Below are 11,877 nucleotides of genomic sequence, written 5' to 3' on the forward strand. Positions count from 1 at the left end.
AGAAGACAGGAGAAAGGCACGAAGTAAGATGTTTGATCTGAGAGCCAGTGCAGACCAGCCTTCTTCTGCCTAGTATTAATTCTGTATTAAAGAAGCATTCTTCTGTCATGTTGCAAAATTGTGCAGCAACAACAAAGATTATTCCTTATTATTGCTTAACCTCAATTTGAAAATGTGTGAGACTGTGAGTCTGTCAGTGACTCAGAATCTGAACTATTAAACGTCAAAGCTAATTGCTGCAAACAACCTAGGTGAGTTAAGACGAGTCTACTGCCCACTTTAAACCGCATTTCACAGAACCTGTCTTTCCACCTTCTGCTGTGAATAGGAATTATTTGACTAGTAATGAGACAAAACTTGTTCACCACAGCACTGTTGCTTGTTATTCTATTACTCCTGGAGGAATACTTCAACATCAAGTCACAGGTGTGTAACGAGAGCTTCAAGATCATTATAGTTAATTTGGGAAATGTTTATTCATGTTATTCCTTAGTGATGTCAGTTAAAATATAATCAGGAGCCTTAGGATAAAAGTTAAATGCTGTGGATGTCAGAAGTATGAAACAGCAATGGAAAAGGTAGGAAATATTTTACAGGTTAGGCAAGATCTGTGGAAAGAAGCAGGGTTCATACATCAAATCAATCACCTTTTCAACTGATTTGGAAACAGTTCAAGATGTAACAGGTTTTAAGCAGTACAATGCTGGGGACAGGTGTGATTTGCTGGAAGGTGGAGGTGAAAGAAGAGCCAAAAGGTCAGGTCTATGATAGTTTGGGAAGTGGCGTTTTTCCATTCTTCTGAGCGGACTGGATGTGATGGACCAAATGGCCTCCTCCAATGCCATGAATCATTCCCTGTTTGAATGAAGTAGCAAGACAATATGTGGTTATTACCAAATGATTCCTAAACTGTGTGTGCTCTACACTGTATTTGTGATCTCAGTCGGACAAGTACTGCTTTCCATGGAATGGGGGAGAAAAGTGAATTGTCCTGAGCTGCCATTCATAAACCTGTTAGTGATAGTCCAAGATTACCGTTAAAAAAAGCCAAGAACAACTTCCTGCTTTGTTGATCAGGTAATGCGCATGGACTGAAGAGGCTATTTTTCTGCAAATAGCCCTCCTTAACTTCATTTTTAGTTTTCTTCCATAATTTCTTGAAAACCCACTCCATGCCACAATACAGACTCAAAGGTCTCATAAATGGACATTCTTCATTTTTAGGGTATTGCCACATTGGTCAGCACATTCACCATCAAACCAGGAACTGACATTATTAATGAAATGTTACTTTTAGACCTTAAGACATAGGAGTGGAAGTAAGGCTATTTGGCCCATCGAGTCCAGTCTGCCATTTAATCATGGCTGATGGGCATTTCAACTCCACTTCCCTGCACTCTCCCCGTAGCCCTTGATTCCTTGCGAGATCAAGAAATTATCAATCTCTGCCTTGAAGACATTTAACGTCCCGGCCTCCACTGCCCTCTGTGGCAATGAATTCCACAGGCCCACTATTCTCTGGCTGAAGAAATGTCTCCTCATTTCCATTCTAAATTGGCCCCCTCTAATTCTAAGGCTGTGCCCACGGGTCCTAGTCTCCCCGCCTAACAGAAACAATTTCCCAGCTGCCACCATTTCTAAGCCATGCATTATCTTGTATGTTTCTATTAGATCCCCCCTCAGCCTTCTAAACTCTAATGAATACAATCTCAGGATCCTCAGCCATTCATCGTACATTAAATCTACTTTTAATACAAAATGTGATTCCACTTTTCAACTTTCCCTTTCAATCAACAAGGAACAACTGGATAGCATTCAGGAGCAGAAAAAATGACCTTTTAGCTCATCCAGTTAAACTCCTGTTGAGTTCACAGCCCCTGATGGTGTCGACTAGTTACAGTCAGTCAATGCAGATGGCAAATCAATGTCAGGAATTTTTTGAAGTAAAGAAAAACTGGGGAAATTCAGCTGGTCTATCCTTGGAGATGGGGTTAGAATGGGGTTTTGAGTCCAACATGGTTGTATAAGGTTATGTTTGCGAAGAGTTAACACAGAAGTTGCATTTCAAATTGTTACATGCAGAAGAAGGCCATCAGCCCATTGCGTCAGCACCAGCTCTTCAATGACCGTTATGACTTAATGTTATCTTTTCTGAAGGAGTCATAGGCCTTCCTGATATATCTCAGTCGTGAAATTTTCAAACTAGCTCGGCACATATGTTTAAGGATTTCGAACAATTTTTGAGTTTGTGTGAAAATTCCTACCTATGATTCCCAAAACAGTAATGTTTCCAACTGGCATGCTGTGTAAGGGAGATACAAAACAAACATAATGGATGAATGTATTTCAGGCAACTTATGCTTTGTTCTTGGGTAAAGGTTGTTTTGAATTACTTTTTGGAAAAGTGTGTAAATGTGATTAAAAGCATGATCATTTAAATTGTTGAAATAGAGAACTAATGTATTCATTGAAAATTTATAATGGTTCATAGGTTTAATCTGAAGCACAATCGCTCATTCTTAAAAATTGATTGGCTCTCAAACCAAATGCTTGAAGCAAACCAGTTCAGACACATGCATTTTACTGCCAACAACCACTAGATTTCAAACTCAACAGGCAAGTTCCCTTTCTGATGCTAACCATTACTACAAATCGCTATTCTACTCTTGCAATTGGTGTCATAATTTATCCTGGATAGTCATTGGTGTCAGTCTTAAGAGTTCAGACTTAATATTTTAGCCAAGTTGCAACATGGTTACAAGATCTGTCCCAGGTGTCAACTCCTCCTTTGTGCCACCCTTCATTGTTATCAACTCCCCACTGTTTCAAAAATCTATCTACCTCCTTTTTAACTGATCTAGCTCCACAACCATAAAATCATAGACTTTAACAGTATAGTAGAAGGCCATTCAAAACATCATGTCTATAACGGCTCCCAAAAAAGCTACCCAGCTAGCCCCATTCTCCAACCTGATCTCCATAGCCCTCTAAACTCATCACTTTCAAATATATAATCTTAAGATAGAGGAGCAGAAGTAAACTATTCAGCTGATCGAATTTGCAAGGCATTCAGAGATCATGATTGAACTTATAATCCTCAATTCCACTTTCCTGCCTTTTCTCTATAACCCTGATTCCCTTACTACTGATCTATCTGTCTGTCTGCCTATCTATCCTTTTAATATATCTAACGGCCTGGCCTCAAAAGTTATCTCTTGCATAGAATTCCACGGATTCACTCCCCTCCAAGAGAAGATCTTCCACCTCATATCTGAGCTTCCTGGGTGACACATTACTCTGAGTTTACTGCTCTGGCCTAAGGCTGATTTACAAGGAGAAACATTAACCCTGTCATGTCCCTTAAGGATCTTGAGTATTTCAACGAGGTCACCTCTCAATCTTTTAAATTCCAATGAGTACAACTTACTTAATCTATCCTCAAATAAAAATCCTTCCATATCTAGGATCAACTGAGTGAACTTTCCCTGAGCTGCCTCCAATGCTAGTATATCTTTTCTCAGATAAGGGTTCCAAGACTGATGTTAACGCCACTGACTACCAAGAAGTTGTGGTTAATTGTCACTTACTGGAGATGCTTACTGCCTGGCATTTGTGTAGTGCGAATGTTACTTGCCACTTGTCATCCTAAGGCAAGACATTGTCCAGGTTTTGTTGCATTTGGATATGAGCTGGTCCAATATGTGAGTAGTTGCAAGTTATGATGAACATGTTGAAATCATCAGCAAACACCCCTACTTCTGACCTTATATTGGAGGGAAGGTCATTGATGCAATAGATGAAGATGGTTGAGCCTAGCTCTGAAGAAGGGTCCCAACCAGAAAAGTTGACTTTCCTGCTCTTCTGATGCTGCCTGACCTGCTGTGTTCCTCCAGCTCCACATTGTGTTGACTCTGACTCCAATATCTGCAGTTCTTAGTATCTTTGAGCCGAGGACATTACTCTGAAGAGCTCCAGCAGAGATATCCTGGACCTGCAATAATTGACCTCCAACAAACACAACTATCTTCCAATGTGCCAGGTATGACTCCAACCAATGTAGAGTTCTCCACTTGTTATCCATTGCTTCCAGTTTTGTTAGGGTTCCTTGATGCTACATTTAACGAAATGAAGTCCTGATATCAAGGGGATTCACTGTCCCCTTACCTTTCATGTGATATTTTATTGAATGCCTTCTGGAAATCAAAAGACAATGTATCTGCTGGTTCCCCTTTATCAACTCTGTTATATCTTCAAAGAACCCTAGAAAACTTGTCAAACATGATTACTCTTTCACAAAACTATAATACAATGTTGACTCTGTTTGATTGCATTCAGTTTTTCTAAATGCCCTGTTATTTCCTCCTTAATAATGTGCTTTAGCATGTTTCCAATGTCAGAGGTTAGGTTAACTGGCCTGCTTTTTGTCTCCCTTCTTCTTGAACAGAAGTGTCACATTGGTGGTTTTCATTTTCACTGGAAACCTTTCGAAATCCAATAAGATCCGGAATCTTTCTCCCATAACCTCCACTGCCAATATAATCATTTCCTTTAAAATATTATATAGATCATCAAGTCCTGGCAACTTGTCTACCTTTGGTCCCATTAGATTGGCAAATATTTTGTCCCTCAGATCGAGTCCATTGCATTATTTTTCTTCCAATTAGCACTTTGCTTAAATAATATCTTTGGGTTGATTTTAGTGACTTGCACCATGAAGATCAATGCAAAATATTGGTTTAAATTACTTGCCAATTCAGTATTATTAATTCCTCATTCATACCCTGCAAGAGTCCCACACACACTTCAGCAATTCTATTGCAATGTATCTACCTGTAGGATTCCTTGCTTTTTGTTTTTATAATTGTTGCCAATTTACTTTCATAATCAAATTGTTCTCTTTTTTATTAGCTTTTTAGTCATCCGCTGCTGGTTCCTAAAACATTCCCGATACTCTGGCCTACTGTTAATTTTTGCCACTTGTATTGTATGTCCTGGGTTTTGATTGGGTACTCTACTTGAACATTGCTGTTAAAAACTTTGGTTCAACCTTCACAACGAGTCCTTCTTTTTGATTGGAGCAAACTTTTGTGAAGCATTATGAAATATCTGCTACAGCTCATCTATTGACCTTTCCGAGTCTATTTTCCCAATCCGCTTCAGTCAACTCTTTCTTCATACATCTGTCATTGCCCTTATTTGATGACAATGGTTTGAGACTCAAGATGCTCTCCCTCAATTTGAAATTCTGCCATATTGTGATCATTGCCCCCGAGAGAATCCTGAACTATGAGATCTCTTATTAGTTCTACCTTAATGACTATAAAGGAAATTCCAATCCATTCTATTTTACCCATAATTGGAACTAAATTAGCCTGGTCCTGAGTTGTGCTGTGTATGGCTCTAAGAAATAATCCCTGATGCATTCTGCAAATTTATCTTTCATTTTACCCTGTGCCCATCTGACTTGTTCAGTTGAGATTTTGTTACAAATGCTGAGTGCATTCAGATACACAGACATAGGTTTTGATTTTTTGCCAATAATATTTTCTGGTTCTAATTTCTGCTGCGCTCTTTTGCTTATATTCATGTCACATTTTGAATGTTGCTTTCCTCTTCATTGCGTCTCTGCTCTCTTGTTTCTTTTTATTTTTTTAAACTAGCTTTCAGTTGAACCCTCCTCCCCCACCCAAAATTAGTTTAAATTTCTAACTACAACCTTAGTTGTACGATTTGCCAGGATACTGGCTCCAAAATGGTTCTTATGGAACTTATCTCAACAGAACAACTCTCACTTTCCCCAGTACTGGTTCCAGTGCCCCACAAATTGGAATCAATTTCTCCCTTACCAATCTCTGAGCCATATATTTACCTGTCTAATCTTATTTATTCAATGCCAATTTGCATTTGACTGATATAGGAGTCCAGAGATTATTTTCTCTGTTGTTCCGCTTTTCAATTTACTGAGCTATTCAAAATCCTTCAGTAGATTTACTTTCTTAGTTGTACCTATGTTCATGGAACCAATATCGACTGCAACAACTGGAATTTCCTGTTAGTGTGACTGCCTTCTGAAACATTGTGGCCAGGTACCTCTCCCCTTTTCAATCAATTTGTAGGTGGCCCTACTCTGGAAGGAGCAAAGCTCAACCTCCTCTTGGGAAATACAGCAGGGCAAGTGACTGAGGTGTTGGTGGGGAAGCACTTTGGGACCAATGACCATAATTCTATCAGTTTTAAAACAATTATGGAAAAGGGCAGGTTTGGTCCACAAGTTAAACTTCTAAATAGGGGCAAGGCCAATTTTTAGTGATAGTAGACAGGAACTTTCAAATGTTGATTGGGAGGGCTGTTCACAAGTAAAGGGATAACTGGCAAGGGAGAGGTTTTCAAAAGAACATTGAGAGTTCAGGGCCAGCATGTTCCTGTTGCTGCGAAGGGAAAGGCTGACAGAAGCGGGGAAAATTGGATAGTTAGAGATATTGAGGCTCTGGTCAAGAAAAAGAAGGCATATGGCAGGTATAGGATCAAGTGAATCCCTTGAGGACCATAGTGGGTGTAGGAGTACATTTAAGAGGGAAATCAGGAGTGCAAAATGGGGACATGAGGTAGCTTTGGCAGAGAATCCAAGGAAATTCGACAAGTACATTAAGGGCAAAAGAGTAACTAGAGAGAGGAGGACCACTTGAAGATCAACGAGGCCATCTATGTGTAGAATCACAGGAAATGGATGAGATCCTAAAAAGATATTTCTCATTAGTTTTCTTATGGATTAAGGCATAGAGGCTGGGGAACTTGAGAAATAAATAGTGATGTATTGAAAAGAGTCAGTGTTACAGAAGAAGAGGTGCTGGAGGTCTTAAAACACTTAAAGGTACATAAATTTCCTGTGCCACATCAAGTGTTTCTGAGGACATCGTGGGAAGCTAGAGAAAAAATGGCAAGGCGGAGATATATGTATCATCAATAGCCATGGCTGAGGTGCCAGAAGACCAGATCGTGGCTAATGTTGTGCCTTTATTTAAAAATAGCTGCAAGGAAAAGCCAGGGAACTATACACTGGTGAGCCTGAATAATTGGTGGGGAAATCACTGGAGGGGTTTCTGTGAGACAGGATCGACATGCATTTGGAAAGGCTAGGGCAGATTAGGGATAGTCGGAATGGCTTTGTGCATGGGAAATCATGTCTCACAAATTAGATTGAGTTTTTTCTGCAGGGTAACCAAGATGATAGATGAGTGCAGTGTGGTAGATGCAAAGTACTGCATGGTAGGTTGTTGAGTAAGGTTAAATCTCATGGGATCCACAGAGAGCTTACCATTAGATACAAAATTGGCATGATGGTAGGAAACAGAGGATGGTGATAGTAGGTTGTTGTTCAAACTGGAGACCTGTGACCAGCAGTGTAAGATCAGTGTGGATCCACTACTGTTTGCCACTTACATTAATGATTTATGAGGCATGATTGATAAGTTTGTGGATGACACCAAAACAGGTTTAATTTATTTGTGATAATGGGAACTGCAGATGCTGGAGAATCTGAGATAACAAAGTGTGGAGCTGAATGAACACAGCAGGCCAAGCAGCATCTTAGGAGCACAAAAGCTGACATTTCGGGCCTAGACCCTTCATCAGAAAAGCCTTTTGGGCCAAGGAATGGTAGATGGAGTTTAATTCAGATAAATGCAAGGTATTGCATTTTGGTAAGACAAACCAGAACTGGACTTAACAGTTAATGGCGGGGCCCTCGGGAATTTTGTCAAACAGAGCAGCCTAGGGGTAGAGGTACTTAGTTGCTGGATAGTGGTGTCACAGGTGACAGGGCAGTGAAGTAGGCATTTGGCACTCTTGCCTTCATCAGTCGGAGCACTGGGTACAGGAGTTGGGCCATCATGTTACAGCAGTCCAAAGGCATTGGTAAGGCCACATTTGGAGTATTGAGTACAGTTCTGGTCGCCCTGCTTTAGGAAAGATTTTATTAAACTGAGTGAGTGCAAAAATGATTTACAAGAATGTTACTGAGATTGGAAGGTTTGAGTTATGGGGAGATGCTGGGGCTTTTTTCTTTGGAACATAGGAGGCTGAGAGTTTATAATATCATAAAGGGCAGAGAGAAGGTGAATACTTAAGGACAGGGGAGTCTAAAACTAGAGGAAATAGGTTTAAGGTGAGGGAGGAAAGAGTTAAAAGGGACCCAAGGGACATCTTTTTCACACAGTGGATTGTGCATATATGGAATGAGTTACAAGAGGAAGTGGTAGAGGAGGCTACAATTACAACATTTAAAAGACATTCGGGAAAGATTTAGAGGAATACAGACAGAAAAATAGGATTGGTTTATTTTAGGAAACCTGGTTGGCATGGATGGGTTGGGCTGAAGGACCTGTTTTCATGTTGTCTGATTTTATGATTCCCCAATTTCTGGCACCAATGCCTCAAATCTGAGACAAAGTTCTTGAACAGCCAACACTTACTGCAGATGTGATCATCATGGATTGCAATGGCATTCACCTGCTGTCACATACCACAGTTGCAATACATCGCCTACCCAGCCATATCTATTTGTACTGAAAGAATTTTAAAAGTGTCCATCCCAAGTGTACTCTTCAGCTGTAACAATATCTCCTGACTTAAAACAAGGGAACATAGCCCCAGCCTATTAAGCTTCTTCCTATAGCTCAAACCCTCCAACCATGGCAGCATCCTTGTAAATCTTTTCTGAATCCTTTCAAGTTTCACAATATCCTTCCTATAGCAGAGAGACCAGAATTACATGCTGTATTCCAAAAGTGGCCTAACCAATGCTCCATACAGCTGCAACACTTCCTTCCACCTCCTACACTCAATGCACTGACCAATAAACACAAGCATACAAAACACCTTCTTCACTATCCTCTTGACCGGGAAGTCCACTTGCAAGGAACTGTGAGCTTGCACTTCAAGGTCTCTTTGTTCAGCAACACTTGCAAGGATCTTATCATTAAGTGTGTAACTGCTGCCCTGATCTGCCTTTGCAAACTGCAACACCTCGTATTGATCTAAATGAAACTCCATCTGCCACACTTCAACTCATTGGCCCAACTAATCAAGGTCCCCTCTGAGGTAATCTTCTTCGCTGTCCACTACACATCCATTTTTGTTAATTGAATTTAAATTCCATGAGTTGTCATGGTGGAATTTGGACCCATACCCCAGGGTATTAAACTGGGGCACTTGATTATTTGTCTATTTCCCACTACACCAGTACCTCCTCCCAGGGTGAAAACAATGATGATAATGCCATTGAATGGGAGGTGGTTAGATTATTTCTTGATGGAGATGATCATAGTTGAAAATTGAGGGTTTGATGGTGGTAAATGTGTGAGTGCAAAGATAAGGAAATGCAAAGAAGTTTGGTCTTGTTATTGAAGGGAAGTGATGATGGATAATGTTGTGACAAATCCAGCTGGAGGTGTGAGCAGAGAGTAGGGCTGTAATACATTTTTATATTGACTACTTTGATCAGGTCATTGTACTTCTTCAATCATTACAGCTATGGGTTGGGAGCTAATTTCCTGGCATTAGTTCCTCTTTAATATTTTGCCACCAGTGGTGAAATTGCCCAGAAGGTGCTCTTCCTCCTTTCATTCACCACCTGTACCTTGCGCAACGTGGCACTGAAGAGCATGAGTGCCCTGTCTTTATCCAGACCTTTGTTTTGCTTCTCCATATACACATGCAACAGTAGCTACTTCCTGGCTGTGATAACCCAGTTCGTTGACTGACTTCATTTCCCAGTATTATATCAAAGTGTGCTTGTAAGACTAGAACAAGAGAGCTGAAATCTTGAGACCAAGATCCCCTTCTTTTCTTCCCACATGAGTAGGGATTATCACAGTAACAACCATTTGAAAAGCAATAGGACTGAACCGATTTATTACAGGTCATAAAGCTACATATTTCTTCTGAAAACACTGCAATTAATGTAGGGGGTGAGAAAGATAACACCTTTCCTTTCTGCATAGTTTTACTTGTTCATTCTTTTAGTTTAGCCAGCCTGAAATGTCGTTTTAATGCAATAGGTAGTTATCCTTTAGTTCTGTGTGAACATCTGCACCAAACCTATAACCAAATACATCTTCCTCAGACATAAAGGATCAATGGGTGGTCCTCTCCATTACTATCATTCCCATTACTTACAAATGTTACTGAGCTCTGCTGTATAATTACAAAAATTAAAAAATCTTAACATTTTTATGTCCTTATTTTATCTGAATTACTGGGCAGAAATGGCTTGAAATAATTTCAACTACTCTAGAGACAGGAAGAAATCAGCAAAATATGGACCAATACATATAGTAAATGTTCTTTCAGTAATTAATGCAGAGTTTAAAGTTGTTGACATAACTCCTGTATTTTCTGGTCACCTAGCTGCAGCTTTCATTTACTTCTTGAACATTTCTTCAACAATATGGTTGACTCTTAACTGCCCTGTGGGCATTTAGGGATAGGCAATAAATGTTGACCTTGCTGGTGATACCCTCATTCTGTGAATGAATAATAGAAAAACATTGGTGTAACTCCTGTTTTAGAAATTCAGACGAAATGTCTCCCAACTCGAAACATTAACTCTGTCTTCTCACTGTTGCTGCCAGACCTGCTGAGTTTTTCCAGTAATTTGTGTTTCTGTTTCAGAAATTGGTTTGTCCTGAGCACAGAAGCTCATTGACCCCTGAAACTATGTCACCAAAAACCTCAGATGAAAAGGTACATTTATTACCTAAATGTGGAGCTCAGGATTTTCAGGATGATAATCATTCTGTTCGGTCATGTTACAATCATAGCATCCCTAGCCATCAAACCCCAAAGGGGTTTGCAAATCCTGAAGGCAGTGAGAAAGTCTCACTGTCAGCCATGTTTGAAGTTTAGTGGCATCCTTCAAGATCCGGTGACAGGCTAGTGGCCTAGATGTGGAAACAAGTGTAAGTACATGTTTTGTCCTCCTCTTAGATTAATTCTGCTTATTTTTCAGAACACACCTCATCTAATCAGTGGCACGACCACACCAAACTGCTTCATGAGTGTCTTTCACTTGGAGTTCTTGATCCTTCTGGCTCCACAGGAGACTTGAAAATGGAGTTTCTAGTTCAGAAGCAGAGATGCCAGCAATGCACCACAAGACCTGCTACAAGAGAGGGCATGCTGTTAAAATTATTAACAAAAATTATATAATCTATATTTTACACTCATACTGTCACCAGTGTTTTGTGGCAACATTCACTAACTCATGTAACCATAGTTAGCTATAAAGGCAAACTAACGAATGGCAAAAGTTTAGATCAGTTTGGTCTATATTCACTGGAGGTTAGAAGAATGGAGGTGATTTCATAGGAACCTATCAAATTCTAATAGGACTAGGTAGTGTAAGTGCAGGAGATGTATGTTCCTAAAGGAGTCCAGACCCAGGGTCAAATCCTAAGGGAATTTTCTAGGGCATTTAGGACTGAGATGAGGAGAAATTTCTTTACCCAGAGAGTGGTGACCCTGTGGAATTCTCTGCCACAGAAAACGGTTGAGGTCAAAATACTCAATGTTTTCAAGAAGGAGTTAGATACAGTTCTTAGGGCTAAAGGAATCAGAAGGTATGGGAGGAAAGGGGAAACAGGGTACAGAGTTGGATAATCAGCCATGATCATATTGAAGGCAGAGCAGGCTTGAATGGCCTACTTCTGTTCCTAAATTCCACGCTCCTGTGTTTCAATGAATCATTGATTCCCTGATGTGAGTGATACAGTTTCTATATTTTTGCCCAAATTCCCCATCAAACCACACTCTATCCTGGCAAGAAACTATACCAATGGTCAACACTCCCCAGGGCTATACCATTAACAGTATAAATCC

The 11,877-nt window shown here is 40.1% G+C and overlaps 1 long non-coding RNA gene across 1 annotated transcript; it reads left to right on the plus strand.

Moving 5' to 3' along the window:
- The first annotated feature begins 351 nt into the window (after positions 1-351).
- On the plus strand, positions 352-11,221 carry LOC125452052 (uncharacterized). The gene is made up of 2 exons (XR_007247447.1): positions 352-426; positions 11,009-11,221. It is a non-coding gene; the product is annotated as an uncharacterized LOC125452052 (long non-coding RNA).
- Positions 11,222-11,877: the final 656 nt, after the last annotated feature.

This window comes from Stegostoma tigrinum, chromosome 5 (assembly GCF_030684315.1).
Source record: "Stegostoma tigrinum isolate sSteTig4 chromosome 5, sSteTig4.hap1, whole genome shotgun sequence".
Taxonomy (NCBI): domain Eukaryota; kingdom Metazoa; phylum Chordata; class Chondrichthyes; order Orectolobiformes; family Stegostomatidae; genus Stegostoma; species Stegostoma tigrinum.